The sequence below is a fragment of the Protopterus annectens genome, chromosome 12.part0, assembly GCF_019279795.1.
Source record: "Protopterus annectens isolate FY-2018-M chromosome 12.part0, PAN1.0, whole genome shotgun sequence".
NCBI lineage: Eukaryota > Metazoa > Chordata > Ceratodontiformes > Protopteridae > Protopterus > Protopterus annectens.
In genome coordinates this window covers 800,787,308-800,807,070 of record NC_056746.1, presented here as the reverse complement: position 1 = coordinate 800,807,070, position 19,763 = coordinate 800,787,308, and the positions used below count along the sequence as shown (strand labels likewise).

The 19,763-nt window shown below is 43.2% G+C and overlaps 1 long non-coding RNA gene across 1 annotated transcript in view; it reads right to left on the bottom strand.

Moving 5' to 3' along the window:
* The window catches only part of LOC122817356, a 95,407-nt gene extending 76,501 nt beyond the window's left edge, over positions 1-18,906 (bottom strand). The window contains exon 1 of the long non-coding RNA XR_006367218.1: positions 18,754-18,906. This is a non-coding gene — a long non-coding RNA (uncharacterized LOC122817356). The remainder of the gene's footprint in view (positions 1-18,753) is intronic.
* Between the last annotated feature and the right edge of the window lie 857 nt (positions 18,907-19,763).

Here is a 19,763-nt window from a genome sequence, read left to right as displayed (position 1 = left end):
CAGTCACCACAGCTGTGGATGAAGGCAAGTTGGTTCATACAGTCTACTTTGATCTGGCCAAGACTTCTGATACCATTCCCCACTCAGGAATCATAGAAAAACTCACTAAGCTTGGCATCAACCCCTACATCACTAGGTGGGTTGCAGACTGGCTCACAGATAGAACCCACAGTGTGATAGTAGCTGACTCCATGTCAGACTGCTGACTAGTCACGAATGGAGTCCCACAGGGTTCGGTCCTGGGTCCTCTCCTGTTGCGTATCTACGTCTCAAGTCCAGGCCAACAAGAAGGGACTCTGGCTGACAAAGTTCACAGACGATTACAAGTTGGGAGCTATTATTAACTCCCCCAAGTGATATTGCCATCCTACAGAATGGCCTCACTGAGACCAACGACTGGTGTCAGAACCATGGCCTTAAGCTCAATGCCAAAAAATATGTCATCATCCCATTTGGGAAAAACCTGGTTCCCATGAATTACCGAACACAGAAGGCATCATGAGATCTGGGAACACAGGTTGACAGCAACCTCTCTTTTGACCACAACATTGCCACTGTGGTCAGAAAGCCCTTCTATGTGGCACATCTCATTACTAAGGGTTTTGCATCCAGGAAGAAAGAGGTCATTGTCTCCCTCTACTCTTCCCTCATTAGCCCAATCATTGAGTACAATGCCCCATTTGGCATGTACCTCATTAGACACCTGCAACAACTGGAGAGGCCACAAAAGTACCTCACAAAGAGCATCCTAGGCCTTAAACACTTGCCCTATATGGACAGACTCAACAAATTCCAACTATTCTCTGTCTCATATCACCTACTTAGAGGCGATCTCTGCTTTACTTACAAAGCCATGTCTGACCCAGCTCTGTTAAAATGCTACATCTAAAGAAATCCAAATCCCTCCGCACCACATGCTCCAGAGACCTCAACCTCATTACCACAATTAACAGAACATGCTGGAGGGACAGGTTCATAACCCAGAGACTGCCCATGCTATGGAACAAACTTCCCATACATGTCAAGCAGACCACCTCGCTGACCCTCTTCAGAGAAATCTTGATAAGTGGATGAGAAACAGAAACTGCACCCCGGCGATAACTCCAGCGGCTCTACTTGATAGAGGCACTGGGAACTAAGGTCGGGTGGCGCTATGCCAGGGTAATCCTATGGCTTGGCTTGTAAAGGCCCAAGGGTCATTAGCATAGTACACACCTATGAGGATAAGCTGCTATCTCTAGAATGGGTACAGAATCTACCCCTTTCCAAAAAGCCCCACAACTAACCATGTCTCTAGTTAAGTAACATTCGAGGGGGGATACTGAAAATAGAAGAACTGAATAGCCTGGGATAACTATGTGGGAGATGTCTGTTCTGAAACTGGTTACCCTTTCTACTTACCTTCAAAAATAATAATGAGTTGGTCTCCCAGTCTGAAATCTTTTGTCCTGTCCAAGTAGCATTTTAGTGGTCTGTGGACATTTAGGGAATTAAGTTTTCTTCCCTGTCTGCTTTTAAGCTGGGAAAAGCAAACAGGAAGGTGGGTTGTCTGGTTTGGCATCGACTCAAAAACCACCTAGGCATTAATGATGGATTTGTTTCAAGAGCTGCTCTCTCATTATTAAAGACAAAAAAAGGTTAAGCAGACATCAGGGAATGCAACTGAGATACTCTTTTAAGACAGTAATAAGTAGATACAAAATTTTATGAAAATACTAGCCAAAGGTTTAAATGGAGGAACAGTTTCTTCAAAACAAAATTCAGATCACAATGGGGAACCACCTGTTTCCTAGGTGGTCCAATATGTAACAATCCTTTCAAGAATTGCTTAATCAGGAAAGAAGGGGAAGGGGGTTATCTAATGGCAGATGAGCTGAAACAGCCAAAAGGTATATTTTGATTGCAATGTAATATAGGCCAGAATTGAGCAATTCATTCAGATACTGGAAATGCAGTGGCACACCTGCCTGGGATAGTTTCTAGTCTCTGGTTCAGTGCCTGCTAGACATTTTTTCCATTTAGCTAAAAAGATTTCAGTAGGTTTTCCAGCCTACTTATTATTTGTTGTACTTCCTCTGTAAAGATGCATCTTAAAGGGATCAAAAACCGCGTCACACAAACAGTCAGGTTCAGAATACTGGAGTGGATGAGAGATCCCTTGTCTTATGTGACTAGGTTCATTCTTTGAGGAAGTTTTTGGTAATTGCTCATGGCCAGATTTATGAGAAAGGAGAACTGGTGTTGTCTGGACAAACGGGGAGTTACCAGGACAATCTTGGAAGAACTTACTTTTTAAACACCTTTACTGAATTATCACTTGTGACATAGGCAAACATACACTTATATAAAAGTAATCAAACCATATTAACAAGTTCACAATTACAAACATTGTACATCACACAATTATATACCCTATAATCTAGGCAACATTACATAAACTATTCAATCAATGCCTTCTTTTAAATGTCATTTCTCCTCCAAAACATTTTTGCACGTATTGTTTTCACAACTTCCATTTTTTTCTATGTAATTTACTCCTACCCTTTTCTAAAGATCCCACCTCCTGTTTTTTTTTTTATCTCTGTTACAATATTCACTACTTCAAGTATAGTTTGTTTCGATTTTTAGGCAGCCACCAGAATTACTATGTCCAGTCAATGCAGAGTCTGTATCCCAGCTCAAAAATAATTTTCTTAGTTAAACTCATTTGCTGGTCCAGTACTCCTGACAAGAGTACCCTGTATGGAATTTGTAAACTCTGCCAACTGATTACGCTCCCAAAACATATGTTCCCAGTTATATCCTTCACAAGAGTCTTTTCTTGATCTTTAGTTAGACTCTGGTAATCAGAGGGGGGAAGCATAGAGAACATTCCCATCCACAGGAAACAGAAGGCGTCTGTTTTCCAGTCTTGTTTCAAGGACTACAGGTACGAATTTCTGTAACTGCCGATTGTGAATGGAGGTTAACAGATTAACTTGTGACATTCCCCACAGGTGAACAATATCCTAAAGACATGTGGGTGTTAAGATCCATTTCTGAGGGTCTGTCCTGGATCTACTCAAAGTGTCTGTTACTGAGTTCTACTCTGACAGGATGTAAGCTACCTAATGGAAGAGATTGTGCTGAGATGCCACTTCCCAGGCAGTCATGGACAGCTTATACAAGGAATAAGATCTAGTACCCCCTAGTTTATGTACCACAAAATTAACTATATATATATATATATATATATATATATATATATATATATATATATATATATATATGTTGATGACATCCTCTTACAGAATACAGCAAAAGTCATAATGACCTCCAACAAAAGTTGCAAAACAATTGCAGAAACCTGTTTATCCAGGCTTGCAAGAATAGACTTCTTATGAACCCAGTTAAATCAACAGTTATGATCTTAGGTTTCTAATCAGGTCAAGGATAACAAAGGTTGCATCTTATTCAAGTATTTGAGGAAAGATAACTGGGGATTACACTGCATCCAGCACTAAGCTTTATGCAACATACTGACAAGAAAGTAAACAAAACAGTAGTATAATTAAACCTTTGTTATAAAATCTCTCAGCTTCTTTCTTAAATCACTTCTAGCTGTAATAAAAAAGTCCTTATACCCACATTAGAATACAGCCTACCATTAATTTCTTTCTACTCAATCACAAACACACAAAAACTAATTAATGAGGATAAAGATAAGAAAAGAACAGACAAGCAATTTGTATAAGTGGGAACAAAGGCTGTAAACAAAGACATTGGCAACCTTCAAACACTGGACCCCACCCAGGCTGGGTTCGTGATCTGGTCTTCTGAACCTGACTGACTTCTTCGAATCAGTCTCCAGAGCTGTGGATGAGGGTAAGGCAGCCCACACAGCCTATCTGGACCTCGCCAAGGACTTTGACACCATCCCCTCTGAAATCATAGATAAACTTACTAAGCTGGGCATTAATCCCTATGTCACTTGATGGGTTGTCAACTGGCTTACTGACAGAACACACACTATAAAAGTAGCCGACTCCAAATCCAGCTCCAGACAAGTGACAAGTGGCATACCTCAGGGTGCAGTCCTGGGACCGCTCTTGTTTGGCATCTACTTCTCTGAAGTACAGGCCAACACTAAATGACTCTGGCTAACAAAGCTCACAGATGACTGCAAACTGGGAGCCATTACTGAATCCCCAAATAATGTGGATATTCTACAAAAGGGCCTTAGAGAAACAGATGCTTGGTGCCAGAGCCATGGGTTCAAGCTCAATGCCAAGAAATGTATAGTTATCCCCTTTGGGAAAAAACATGTACCCGTAAATTACCACATAGGTGGCAGTACACTAAACACCGCAAGTGTGATAAGAGACTTCGGCACACAGGTGGACAGTGGTCTCACCTTCGATAACCACATCGCCACAACAGTCAGGAAATCCTTCTATGTGGCACACTTCATCACTAAGGGCTTTCATCCAGAAAAAAGGAGGTCATTGTCCCACTGTACTCATCCCTTATTAGACCTAATATAGAATACCTCTCAAGACATCTGCAACAACTGGAAAGGCCGGAGAAATACCTCACTAAATGAATCACAGGCCTAAAGCAGATGCCCTATGCTGACCATCTAAAAAAAACTCCAGCCATACTCTGTCGCATATCATCTACTCAGAGGCGATCTCTGCTTAACATACAAGGCCATGTCAAACCCAGAGCTGTTGGACATGCTACACTTAAAGAAATCCCAAACCCTCAGAGCCACACGCTCCAGGGATCTAAACCTTGTCATCACAATGAACAAAACATGCTGGAGGGAGAGGTTCTTGACCCAGAGACTCTCCAGACTCTGGAATAGACTGCCCATACATGTCAAGCAGAGTGCCTCTTTGGCCCTCTTCAAAAGGAACCTTGACGACTGGATGGGAGATAGGAAATTTACCCCAGGGATCATGTCAGTCACCTGCTACACAGGGGTCCAGGGAAGTAAATATTGTGGGAAGAAATAGCCAGGGAATTTTTATAGCTAGGCTTGTATAGGTCCTAGGGCCGATAGCCTAGTACCACCCTATGAATCTATGAACATGCACTTTAGGATGGGTAACTTAAATTTTAGTTTAGGTATTACCTACGAGTACTGCTGTCGATTTGGAACAACTGCTACTATCTGGAGGGGTAGAATGTACGTGGTTTTGCATGTTTGTTCTAAATTAAAAAGGGTTGGGGCTGGGGTTCTGGTATCCATTTAGTTTTTTGTTTGAGTGCTTTCATTGAAACAAAATGTCTTGAAAAATGTGACAAAGGTTAAAAAGGAGATGAGAAGAAGCAACTACATAATAGATCAGCCTGCCAAATGTTATTGTCTCCATGTAAACTAAAAGTCAGAAATAAACCTTCAAAATCACTGTCATATAAAATAAGTGAGAATAATAGTTTTCTATGGTAATGGTTACTTTGTCCATATTATCATGTAATGTAAACGGCTTTACAGGTATTGAAAAAAAAAAAACAGAAAAAATGAATTATATTAAGAAATGTAGGGTGCAAATAGCAATGTTGCAGGAGACAAATTTGGATAAGAATGAGCATGTGAATTTGACAAAGAAATGATTTCAGGATACACATTCAGCAGAATATTAGAGACAAAAGGAAAAGGGAAGTAATAATACTGACTGCTGGGCCATCAGCACAACTTTGCTCTTTCCCCCCCCATAATGTGATCGTGGAGTTGGTATATATAGTTGGGGGGGGGAGCCCACTTGGGTGGGTTTGATTTAGTGCAGTGTGTGTTCTGGAGTGCTACAGGGTGAGTGGTTCCTAACCCTGGGAAAAACTACTTGCTTCACTGTATTGAATTTTGCTGTTTAGCCTTTGCTGAATACGTATTTCGATTAATTAATATAGACCCACCTGGGATGGGTGGTTGAGGAGAAGGGAATTCTGAATGAAGAGATCAAAGCTAGAATCAGAGAGGCTACAGCCAACTTGCATACAGTCTCAAGTGTAGTGAATGACAGAAAGAAGCTGAATAGTAATGTCTAGAAGACAGTGGTGTGAACTGTACTACTGTATGGTACAGAAACTTGGAGAGTAAAGGCAAAGCAAATGAGGAAGCTATGATGCAAATGAAGTGTCTGAGAAGGCTAGTAGGATGCAACTGTGGGACAAAGAAATGAGGGCATAAGAGCAAAAGCCAAAGTAGCTGCAATTGCAGAAAAGATCAAATATAACAGATTACAGTGGTTTGGACATGTGCAGAAAAGCAAAAAAACAATCTGGTGAAGATGATTTGGGACAGACAGGAAGAAGGTAAGAGGAAAGAAGGATGTTTAGCAAAGAGGTGGATGGACTGTGTGACAGAAGATCTGCGACAGGCATGAATGTCGAAGTAGTCAGGGGTGTAGCATTGAATTGAAAGAGATGGCAACAGTTAACACGATACCCAACCCCATGTAGAAAATAGGAAATGGGGGGTTGATGATGGCTACAGACCTCATGGAATGTACTTTGGGGATTAGGTGAAGATAAACCTCTTCCTTTAGAAACAAAGGATATACAATCAGCCAAACATTTAGCCAGAGTCACTTTAGACACTGCTTTACTCAATTTGTTCTTGAAGAAAAATGCAAACAATTGATCAGTTTTCCTAAAATCTTGGATTCTGTGCAGATAAAATCTAAGCTGCTGATGTATGTCCAAAAGAGGCAGCATGTATTCTCAATGGAAATTTTCAGAAACAACACAGGTAAATTGATAACCTCTTTTATGTTGGATTCAGAAGCCACTTTAGGTAAAAAATGAAGAGTCCATTCGTAATGAAACCCTATCCATATGGAAGTTTAAGTATGAAGATCTTGCGGAGGGGGCTTGGAGTTCAGTACTCATCTAGCAGAAGTGATAGCTACCAGAAAAACTGTTTTCCACGACAAGTTGTTGAAGTCAATCTTAGCCAAAGGCTGAAATGGAGTTTGGGTTAGAGCTTGTAATAGAATAGTCAAATTCCAAGGAAGGGTAGGATTTTTAACAGGGGGCCTGAGTAAAAAGGTACCCTTAAGAAAGGCCTTGCAAAGTTTTAAAGAAGCCAAGGAAGAATGATTCTCACCTGAGTGAAAATTTAAAATAGTTACTAACTGAACTTTTAACAGTAGAATAACTCATCCTATTGTTATAAATGGAAGTCAAAAAATTGAGAAATACCGAGACTGGGGCAGGGAAAGTGCTCAGGTGTCACCGAAGGGCCCAAACTGAAAATCTGTTCAACTTACTTTTTTAAATGTTCCTGGTGGAAAGCTTCAAAGAGGACAAAAGAATATGTCAAAATAGGAAGGAAAGCCTGGACTGTCTAGCCATCACCGGAACTGTGGAAACCATATGGGTCAACTTGAGGCCACTGAAGTCCGTGTGCTTCATCCCTGTCGGTTGCAACAGTGGCTTCAGGGGCGCAATGAGGATGATTGCTATCTTCAACTGGTATACTTTCTGTAGAAATTTGGGGATGAGAGGTAAAGAGGGTAAGAGCAAAGGAGACCAGAGGGCCAGTCGTGGACTAGCGCATCTTTCGGTAACTCCCTCCATGGAGGGACCAGGGTGAAGAACCTGCTGCACTTGTTGAGGGGGGAAAAGTAAAAGGATCACAGCATGGCTAGCCCCACTGATGAAAAATCTTTTCTGCCACTCTTCGAGAGACCAATCATGAGACATCAAAATGGACCTACTTAGTCTGCCTGCAAGTACGTTGGTTTTCCGGTATGTGTGTTGCATAAGAAAGCCACTGGGAGAGATCACCAACTGCCACACAATGGGTAAGATCTGGTTTTCCCATCTGTTGATGTACCAGACTACTGACATGTTGTCTGTTTGATTGCTCAATCATCCTTGAAGGAATAACATCTTGAAAGGCCTGCAATGCTAGAAGGACTGCTCACATTTCTAGGACATTGATGTGCAAACTGGCCTCTTCTGGGGACCATGCACTTTGGACTGTCCTTCCCAAAAAATGTCTCCCTTCCAATTTGGGTGACATCTGTGGTGACTGTGCCTACTGACTGTGGGAGAACAAAGAGGTGACTTTGACATACGTTTTCTAAAAGAATCCGCCAAAGAAGATATTCCTTGCAAATTTTGGAAATCTTGACTGGAGTGATTAAGGATGCTGAAGAATAGACCACTGTACTGAAAGAGTTCACTGCAAGACCCACATATGTAATCTGGCTAATGGAAAAAGAAGTTATATACTTACCATAACGTTCCATGTGAGTTGTTTATCTCGCCTTTATTCTCACTAATGGGTTCGGAGCTGATCCTTGGCTCCAACACGGCCGATAGCAAAGCTCAAGGTTTGCCAGTAGCTCGAGACCAAGACCCTTATCCCACAATGCACTGCTGGAATTACCTCAGATCTTGTTTGCTGCGAGTATATATACCCTTTTATTTATTTCTACAAGGAAGCACTTCCCGAAGGGGAAGAAGTATTGAATAACCAGGAACATACAAGACTCTAAGTCAACTGTCAGCCAGGAGGGAGGGAGGGACGTGAGAATAAAGGCGAGATAAACAACTCACATGGAACGTTATGGTAAGTACATAACTTCTTTATGTGAAGTTGTTAAATCTCACCGTTTATTCTCACTGATGGGTAGCGTCCCTAGCACCCTCAATCCTGGGGAGTACATTTTCAGGACCGTGGAACCAAAAGAAGACCTGTCCCTGGAAGCCTCATCTACTTTGTAATGTGTGATAAAGGTATGAGGCTTAGACCAAGTGGCTGCAGCACAAATATTGTCAAGGGGCAATTTAGCCTGAAAGGCAGAAGACGTAGAAACGGCTCTGGCAGAATGAGCCTTATGTTTGTGTGTCAATGGCATGCTTGCATTCGCATAAACAAAGGATATACAATCTGATAATCATTTAGATAGAATTGTTTTAGCCACTGGATTGCCTTTTCTGGCCTCCGAAAAGGATACAAAAAGTTGATCTGATTTTCTAATATCCTTAGTTCTGTCAAGATAAAATCTGAGCTGTCTGTGTACATCAAGTTTGTGCAGCATGTATTCCAATTTGTTAGAGTGGTTGGGAAAAAAGACTGGCAGCTCAATGACCTGATTGATATTGGATTCAGAACAGACTTTAGGCAAAAAGGAGGGGTTTGCTCTGAGAGATACTCTATCAGCATGGAAAATCATGTAAGGAGGCCTTTCAGATAATGCTTGAAGTTCTGACATTCTGAGGGCAGAAGTAATGGCTACCAGAAATATAGTCTTCCAGGACAAATATCTGAGATCACAAGAAGATGCTTGTTCGAAAGGGGGAAGAATAATTTGAGACAGCATAAAATTCAAATTCCAGGGAGAATACGGGATTTTGACAGGAGGTCTCATGTGAAAGGCACCTTTAAGAAAAGCCTTAGATAACTTATGGCCCATAACGTTCAACCCATCGAATCCAAGGTGGAAATTTGATATGGGGGCTAACTGGACTTGAACTGTGGCAGCTGCTGCTCCTTCCTTAAAGATCTTTGTCAAAAATTCTAAAATGGACGTCAGAGGAGCTCGGAAGGGGTCAAGTTTCTGTATATTGGCCCAAATTGTGAATCTGTTCCACTTACTGCAGTCCAGTTTCCTGGTGGATGGCTTATGAGAAGACAAAAGGATTTGTCTTGTATCATCTGAGATAGAATGAAGCCTGGCAATTAGGGGAAGTGGATTAGCCAAGCAGTCAGCTTTAGGGACTGCAGTGAAGGATAGTGGTCCCCTGATGGGTGTGTCAGTAGGTCCGGAACTGGGTCCAGGATCCATGGGTTCTCCAGCAGATGATGGTGAAGGAAGGGGAACCAAATCTGTCGAGGCCAGTAGGGGGCAATGAGGATAACTGTCCTTCCTAGCGATTTTGCTTTCTGTAAAAACCTGGGTATCAATGGAAAGGGTGGAAATGCATAAAGGAGACATGGGGCCAATCGTGCAGCATGAGTGCATCTCTCAGGGGATGTTCTGGAGGTGGTATTAGGGCAAAGTAGCTTCTGCATTTGGTATTGATGTGACTGGCAAAGAGGTCGCAGCAAGGCTGGCCCCATTTGTGGAAAATCAAATCCACAACTCGGTTGAGAGACCACTCGTGAGGCAAAAGTATTGCCCTGCTCAGCTTGTCCGCTATCACATTGGATTTCCCCGGGATGTGCATTGCTAACAGAAAACGCTGGGATGACACAGCCCATTGTCATACCCTGAGGGTTTCTCGACAAAGGGGGTAAGATTTGGTTCCGTCTTGCTAGTTCAAGTACCAGACCACAGACATGTTGTCTGTCTGAATTGCAATTGCCCCTAGAGGAAGAGAGTCCTGAAAGTACTGCAATGCCAGAAGTACCTCTCTCAACTCCAGAACATTGATATGCAGATGTGACTCTTGATCTGTCCATGTGCCTTGAGCAGTCTTTCCCTGAAAATACCTCCCCCACCTTATCAGGGAAGCGTCCGTGGTCACAGTGGCTACTAGGGGGGGAGAAACAACGGGTCTTCCGATTGTGACACGAAGAGACGTCAACCACCACCGAAGGTCTCTCTTGGAAGAATTTGTGATGAGAATCATGTGGTGCATCGGTAGTTTCTGATAAGACCACTGAGCAAAGAGGAGCCATTGAAGAATTTGCATATGCATCCTTGCGAGTGGTATAGCTAGGATTGCTGCCGCCATCAAACCTAGCACCTTCAAGACCTCTGCTGCTGTAGCTTTGTTCTTTGACACCAGTGAGTTGATGTGTTGGCAGAGAAGTGAGACTCTTTCGATTGGAAGACGTAGAGTGGTGGTTGAGGTATCTAACTCTGCTCCTATAAAAACAGTATGCTGCGATGGCGATAAGGCAGACTTTCAAAATTGATTGTAATGCCTAATTGATGGCAGAGTGTCAGAGTGTATTGTGTTGCCTGAGTCAATTGATGCCTGGTGGTAGCGACAAGGAGCCAATAGTCTAGGTATGGAAACACCTGGAATCCTAGACACCTCAGGTGAGCCGTGACCACTGCCATGCATTTGGTGAACACTCTGGGGGCTGTAGTGAGACCAAAGGGCAGGGCTCGGAACTGGTAATGATGCAGGTGATCTCTGGAGTGTCTGTTCATCTTTATGTGATAGTACGCATCCTTGAGATCTATGAAGCACATCCAATCGCCTTTCCCTAAGAAGGGAAGAATGGACTGAAGGGTGACCATTCAGAACTTTGCTTTCTTTACAAACTGGTTGAGTCTGCTGAGGTCCAAGATAGGTCTCCAGTCCCCTGTTTTCTTTGGTACCAAAAGAAATCTTGAGTAAGTTCCGATCCAACTTGGTCTGCTGGGACTAGTTGGATGACTCTTTTTTCTAGCAATTTGTGGACCTCTTGTTCCCTCAGACTGGGTGGAACATGTGGGATTCTGTTTACAGGAATGGGAGGGGAAGAGAACGGTATGAAATATCCTCTGGAAATGATGCTTTGTACCCATGTATCTGATGTTACGTTTAGCCAGGCTTCTGGGTACAAAGACAAGCGACCCCCGACTACCTCCAGAGCCTAACAGCCGGGCCCCCTTTCAGGGGCGCTGGTAGGGTTGACCAGAGAACTGGCCCCTGTCACCCTGTTGCTGCGGGCCCCCTCTGCTACGGGAGCGGCATCTACTGTTATAACCCCCTCCCTCTGCCTCTAGAGGGGGTTTCTCCACGTGTGTCCTGAAAGGCTCCCTGTGCTTTTTGGAACCACATTTTCCCTCCCCTAGGGCCCTTGGGGTAGGGCCGAGTAGGGGGTAGAAAAATGGACTCCAACGGCAGATAGGGTCTTGCCTTCCTGCTCACACCTGGTTAAAGTTTCCTTTACTTTAGGCCCAAACAGTGATGCGCCATCAAATGGGGTGTTGATAAAAGAAGACTTAAAGGGCTCCGCAAAGGAACAGAAATGCATCCAGGCTTGTCTTCGCAGAGCAATGACTGAACTGGCGGTTCTACTCGAACCATCAGCTGCATAAGATATGAGACGCATGGACGAGTTCACAACTGAGTTTAGGGTAGCGAGCTGTGTGTTGACTTTGTCAGCAACCCCTGCAGCTACCGTACCCTGGAGAGTATCTCCTAGCTCTTTCAGGAGATCTCTTTGTAGTCTCGTAAAATGGGTTAAGTAGTTCAGTGATCACAGAGAAAAAGTTGATGAACTAAACATGCATTTCCCATATCTATCCATGACCCTAGAATCTCTGTTAGGAGGATGGATAGATCCGGATGTTTCAGACACTTCCTTTTTGGTGGCTGCAGCTACCACCATGGCATCAACAGGCACTCCTTTGGTCAAAAAGGCCTTGTCCACTGGGGCAGAAATTAATTTATTTGGCTTGCGAGGGACAGGTTCCATGGCCTCTGGTGACTCCCCATGCCTTACGATAAATCAGCTCCATGAGTTCATCGTAAGGCGGAGACACCCACGAAGTGGAAGGTTGAGACCCAAAAGCCTTCAAGAGCATGGACTCGTCCTCAGTAGGGGTCTAGGACTGCCAATCGCCCCTCTAAGGATCTCTAATATCTCTGCAAAGGAGATATCCTCAGAGAGGGATTGAGGGGACCCTTCTGACTCATCCAAGTCCGTGTCAGATGTCAAAGACTCCTGTGGGGAGTCTAAGTGCCTCCTCTTGCACAGTCTCTTCCTGGGCACCTCCTCAGTGGGGAGATCTGGGGAGGTCTCGGAAGAGCAGGGGATGCCCTGTGGAGGTACTTGAGGCTCACGGTCTCTACGCTTAGGGGGACCGGTAGATGAAGAAGCAGACACAGGAGCTTGAGGGGAGAGGGAATGCCGAACCAATGCTGACGTAGTCTTGGGAGACAGGACTCTCCTCATAGCATCGAAGGCGCCATGGCTCCGACGAGAAGGGGTAGACGGACCCGAAAGGACCGTCCGATCCTCCCGCACCAAAACCATGGGCTCTGAGCCAGAGGTAGGAGCCGAGCTCATCCGAGCAGAAGCCCCAAGAGGAAGAGTCGATGCCGACAAATCAGTCTGACTATCCTCCCTGGACCCAATGGGAGAGCGTTGGCTCCTGGAGTTTTCGGCTGGCGCCAAGGACGTCCAAGTAGATGGAGCCAATAACACCGGTGCGGGTCTTGGCTCCAAAGATTCGACAATCGGTTCGGGTTCCTTTGGCTCTGAGGGTCCAGTACAGCTCAGAGGAGGAGTAGACAAATCCAGTTAAATGTTCTTTGGCTCCGACGAAATGGTTGGGGCCGACAACAATTTGGCAAGTCCTGGTGCCTGTAAAAGCTTCTGCACTAGCCGATCCATGTCCAAATCCGAAAGGCTGACTGAAGACTTAGATGAATGCACTGAAGGTGCTGACTGGAGCAGAGGAGAAGAGGGAACCTCAGAGACCGGCTCCAGGACTGGGACCTGGCTCCGAATCAAAGGACACACTGTTCTGAGAGCTGTGGAACCGATGACTCTGTACCCTCTGAAGTTCTTGCCTTTTTTACAACTTTCAAATCCGAAGATTTAGAGGATTTGGAAGAAGTGCTGGCACCTTCCTGGCTACCCAACACTTCAGAAAAGGAATGTTGTAGTAATCCCCTGTCAATGAGTTTCCTCCTTCTCTCCAAGAGAAATCTTGATGAAAAGGAATGGCAAATACTGCAAGTGTCTTGGAGGTGTTTAGCCCCCAGACAGTAAACACACTGGATGTGTCTGTCAGTGACGGACATTTTCTGCCCACAATCTGGGCATTTCTTGAATCCTGATTTGGGATGAGACTTTTTATCTGACATGCTCTAAACAGTACAAACGTGTAGAGTACAAATAACAGTATACTGAAATCTAAATAGGTTAAAGAGACCCAACGCTAAGTAAGGAAAGCAAACTAAGCCCATACCGGGCACTATCTACCACAGAGGTAAAACTATAAATTTCAAATACAGGGCTAAAAAGTCCCACTGAGAGAAACCTGACTAGAAGAATTATTATTAACTCTAAATAGGGCTAAAAGGCCCACACAAGAAGATTAAGCCAACACAGGGCACTAACCCACAAACTAGTATTTCTGTATTATAATTTTAACAACACACAAACTGTTTAGATGAATAAGATATAATAGAAAGAAGAAGAATTTTTATCAAAAAACTTGCTATTTTTCACAAAATGGTCCGAGCTAGCTGGATCACAGAGATCTCTCTTGCCGCAGCAAACTAGATCTGAGGTAATTCCAGCAGTGCATTGTGGGATAAGGGCTTGGTCTCAAGCTACTGGCAAACCTTGAGCTTTGCTATCGGCCGTGTTGGAGCCGAGGATTGGCTCCGAACCCATCAGTGAGAATAAACAGCGAGATTTAACAAATTCACATCTAGAGTTATTGCTGCTACATCAAACCTAATGCTTGAAGGATTAGCCTTGCTGTAATACAAGAAAGGGAGATCACTTTCATGACCTGTAACCTGACAATATGAACTTGCTTTTGTTAGAGGAAGTGAAGCCATCTAGTTGATCGTGTCTCAATGAAAACCTATGAACTCCTGGGAGTGAGTAGGCATAATCTGTGATTTGGTTTAACTGACCATATTGCCCAACTGATTACATAGTGAAGCAAGTAATTCCTTGCTTGAATTAATAGATGCTTGGATGAGTCAGCCAGGAGCCAATTATCTAGGTATGGAAATACATGGAACCCCAGCAGTCTCACGTGAGCTGTTACCATGGCCATACATTTGGTGAACACCCTGGAGGCTGTGGTGAGGCCAAAGGGCAGTGTTCTGAACTGGTAATGGGTAGCTCCCAGTCAGAAGCACAAGTATCTTCTAGAGTGCCTGTTCATTTTGATATGCTAGTACACATCCTGAAGATCTGTCTAGCACTTCCAATTGTCCTTTCGCAGTAGAGGTAAAATGGACTGAACTGTGACCATCCAGAATTTTGAATATTTTACATACTGGTTTAGATGGCTGAGATCCAGAATTGTTCTCAAGTCCCCTATCTTCTTTGGCACTAAAAAGAATCTGGAGTTAAGTTTCATATTCTTGGTGGTCTGGGGGTACTTTTTGGATGACACTTTTTTTTAGCAGTTTTACTATTTCCAAGGCTGCTGTTTCCTTCTGACAGGGTGAACCATTGGGAATGTTTTTTGTTTTTGCTGTCGGAATTTGGGAAAATGGTATGAAATAACATCTGGATATAATCTACTGTACCCGAGTGTGCTGTGTGATGGATGCCCAGGCTTCTGGGTGCAGAAATAAGCACCCCCCCCCCGACTGCCTCAGGAGTACAGCAGTCGGATAACACTTCAGGAGCACTGGTAGGGCTTTTCAAAGAAGCATCTCTGAAGACCTGGTTTTGCTGGTCACACCTGCCACAAGGATGGCATCTTCCGTTAGCGTCTGCCCCGGCACAAACCATCTTCTTATGATTCCTGGAAAGGCCCTTGGGACTTGCAAAATCACATCTTTTTACTGATTCCTAAGGCAGACAAGGTCTTTCCATCTTGCTCACGTCTAAGAAGCGTTTCCTTAACTTTGGGGCTGAACAAAGATGATCCATCAAAAGGATCACTGATGAACAAAGACTTGAAGGGCTTTGCAAAATCACAAAGGCGCACCCAGGAGTGCTTCCTGATCACAATGCCTGAACCTGCTGCCCAAGAGGTACCTTCTGCTGCATGAGAGATCAACCTCATGGACACATTGGAAACAGACTGAAGGGTGGCCAGTTGTGAAGAAATTTTTTTCTGTCCTCCACAGACAAGGACACTGACAGAGATTTGGAAAGCTCCTTGGGTCAAATCCCTTTGTGATCTGGTGAAGTGTGCCAAATAATTCATTGATCGAACAGCAAAGGTCACCCAGGCATAAAAGCACCTACCAAATCTGTCCAAGACCCTAAACTCTCTTTTAGGGGGATGGACAGATGAGCTCTGTTTCGCAAACTCCCTCTTAGTGGCTGCCACCATCACCATGGCATCTACTGGGACTATCTTGCTCCAGTGGGCCCTATCTTTGGGTACAGCTAAAAACTTATCTGACCTCTTAGGTATGGGTTCTACTGTATCAGGCTCCTTCTGTGCTTGGCATGAGAGAAGGTCGATCAAATTGTCAGCCAGAGGGACCACCCAAGAACTTTGCTGGGCCAGACCTGAAAGCCCCCAGAAACACTGACTCCTCTTGGGAAGGGGTATCAGGAGACCATCTACCTCTCCGTTAGAAAATTTCTAGGATCCCTGAAAAGAAGACATCAACAGGTGGAGATCTTGGGGACCCTTCGCATTCATCAGTCTGTGTCTTCAACGACAGATTCCTGAGGGGAATCTAGGTACCTCCTTTTGCACACCCTCTTTCTAAGGACCTCATCAGTCGAATGGTCTGGTGAGGTATCAGAAGTGGGTATGGAGTCCTGGATGAGGACTGTCTGAAGGCTAGTATGGGATGGCTGTCCCAGTGGAGTAGGCATGAGAGGCTCAGAATTTAAATTTGACGGAGGAAGAAGAATAGGATCCAAAGAGGATAAGGGGTGTCCTCTCTCTGGGTACAGAGAAAGCCCTCTCCACTGTGTTAAAGGCAGAAGGTACAGGAGAAACAGCCAGTCGCATCAGTGTCAAAACTACCTTCACATAACTATGAATCCCCGTGCATCCCCGCCTTGAGGAAGGAGTTGGAGCCAAGGTATCCAACACTGAGGTGCCAAGAGGCAATGATGGCTCCGACAGCTTCGGAATCAACCCTAAACCCTGGATCCGGCACCTACACTGGCTCCAGGGCAAGTCAGAAGCATGGTTGGAGTGGAAGAATGGCCAGTCTACAAATCCAACAGGGACATCCTCGAAGATCTCAGACTTGAAGGATCTGAAACCACTGGTCAGATCGAAGAAGGAGATATAACATGAGGTTGAGATGAGGGAAGGCTCATAGGTCGGATGGGAGCCAGAATTACACCCATTTCAATTTGAGCCCTGAGAAACATCCTTATCATCCTATCCACCTCTGCCTCAGATAAGCTCCTGAAAGACCTAATGGATGAAATAGTGGAAGGTGGCCTGACGTGCTTCCTTAGTATCTCTTGTAAAAAAAGGTGAATGGAACTGAGGAGATATTGGATTCAGGGAGATTTTGTGCTTGAAATTGTAGGATCCGACATTGACATTGGATCTGGTTTCTTGGATACTTTAGCTAGAGCCTCAGGAATCACAGCCAAATTAGAAGAATGGTCAGGGGACCATTTCCTGGACTCCTTTTCTTTTAGAGTTGAGTCATGCTTCCCTTTATTAGATTTAGGGGATGGGGATGGAGCCTCAGCCAAGACAGAATCAGCAGAAGGAGGTAGCAAGCCTTTTAACACCAACTTATTCTCCTGTCACTCAACGCACAGGAGTTGAATTCCGAGCAAACAGAGCAGTCAATTTCTAGATGGGCAGCACCCAAAAAAATACGCATTCCTTGCAGGCATCAGAATTAGGGATCTTATGCCCACAGAATGTAAATTTCTTAAAGCTGGTACGCCTGTCAGCCATAATGAAACAACAAAACAGAATGAAAGAGAGAGGTTTATATGGGTCCACTTCAAAATACTGACTTTCAAAATCCCTAAACTCAAAATACCGAGACCAAAATTTCTAAAGCTCAAAATACTGAAAAATTCCTTGATTATACTCTTGTCTCTAATCTGCAGTCCAAATTTCTGCTTGGCCGCATCCCATTCTAGTATTACCTTTCCATCTCTAGTTATTCGTTCCCAATACCTTGGTTTCATTGATAATTTTCTCCAGTAAATTCCAGACCCCTCTTGCCTATTTTCTACATCCCTGCTTGAAGTAATCCCTCTTGGAAAAATCTCCTTTCACCATTCCTTTGTTGGCTTAATTCTTAGAATGCTTTCTGTTACTTGATGATATTCTGTATTGTTATTTTATTTAGTTTATTCATAAAACAGTCAACTTCTCCTTAGGACCATTATTTCCTTATTTCTTAGACACTCACAATTTTTATCATCATTCCTTTCCACTCTGATTTATAACCTTCTGCTTGTGTTATGTATATAAGCTTTAAATGCATACCTGTAAAGTGTATTCCTTAAAACCAGTTAATCAAAAACTACCTTATTATAAGTATCATCTTATCCTACTTAACTACTGTACTCTAAATTTCAGTGGTGAAAGACCATCTTTGCAAAGAACAATCAAGCAGGATGAGCCTGGACTGGTTTGAAAAAGAGCCAGAAGACTGACAAAGGGTCAAATTGGGACCATGTGCACTGCTGGGATATGTTGGACTAAACTTAGACTACAAGAGTTAAGACATACCCAGTTGTTATTAATGACTGTTGCAATACTCTCTTGAAAATGTACAGTTGTGTGTCACTTAACTGTTCTTTCTCTCAACAACTACTTATACTTCATTGTAATAGTTCATTTAAGTACCCTCAAATGATGATGTTTGTGACACTCCTCTGGTTACTGCTTTCTCGTTACAACACTTCATTTCTTCAGGCCAGAGGACTGAATAACGATTCCACTTTATTTTTCCTGTCTGATGAAAAATATAAACTAATGTCCCATAAACAAAAATGTCAAATGCAGGTAATGGTAAATGCTTCTTAAATCTAAAAGCTGTTTATGTTAAAACAGAAATAGTATAGAAAAATGCAGGTAAGGCTAGACAAGACAATGCTTACCTGTAAACTAAACTAATAAGCATTACCATTATGAGCTATAATGACTGGCTGGGTAGAAATGCTGCCAACACTGCATTTTTATTTAGAATTTACTTAACCATACTGTAAATATTTCTTACCACTTCCTCCTCTTTTGGATTTTTCTCTAAGTACTTCATATATTTTGCCTGTAGATTTTGCAGGTCGTTTAAGAATTGTGTCATATTCTTCATATTTGCTGATTTCTCTTGTAGTTCTGCATACTTCTTCTGTAGCGCCTTTAGTTTGGGTTCCATCCTAACACAGAAAAATCATATTCCAAGGATATCATTCCTCCAACATCATCTTCCTTTAACTGCATCCTCTTAGTAGCATTATGTTATTCAAAGCACATAAGAATCGCTAAAAACTGACTTGCTTTTTTCTTCTTACTGAATGCAAACCCTAAAAAAATTAGTTATCTACTTACTATAACGACAGCTCTATATTGTCTGATTTCTGTCAGGTTCAACTATGAGTTGTCATATCTGACCTTGGCACCGATTCTGAAGCTCTTTTCTTTCAGAGCTCTGAATCCTCGCCTAACCATAATTCTCTGATCTCCACCTCAGTAACTCAGATCGAGTTTGCACCCCATTAGAAAGTATATCCACATGTAAACTTATACATGTGCATATCAATCATAAAATCTCTGTTCAAGACTAACCCCAGAATATAGGAAAGAAAAAAACCCAGCAGGGTTATGAGAAACAGGCAGTAAGGACTGCTCACAGACAGGGTATACCAGAGACAACTCAGTCATCAGAAATCCATTTGTGACAATTTGGAAGGGGGGAAGGGAGGTTGAACTGGATGATCTACCATTATGGGTAGCAATTAACTTTAAAATTCAATGATGTCTGTTTTCGTCCAGTTCATCTGTGGGACATATTCTCAAGCATATGGACCTGGATGGTATCGAGAAAGGATATTTCTGAGAATGGTGGAACCAAAGTATGACTGTGATCTAGATTGTTCAACAAGCTTATACAGATACAGATGTATGAACTGTTGACTGAGTAGCTGCTGCAAAAATATCAACTGGTAATCTACTGAAAAGGGCTGTTTAAGCAGCCACAACCCTTGTGGAATGAGCCTTAGGTTTAGATTT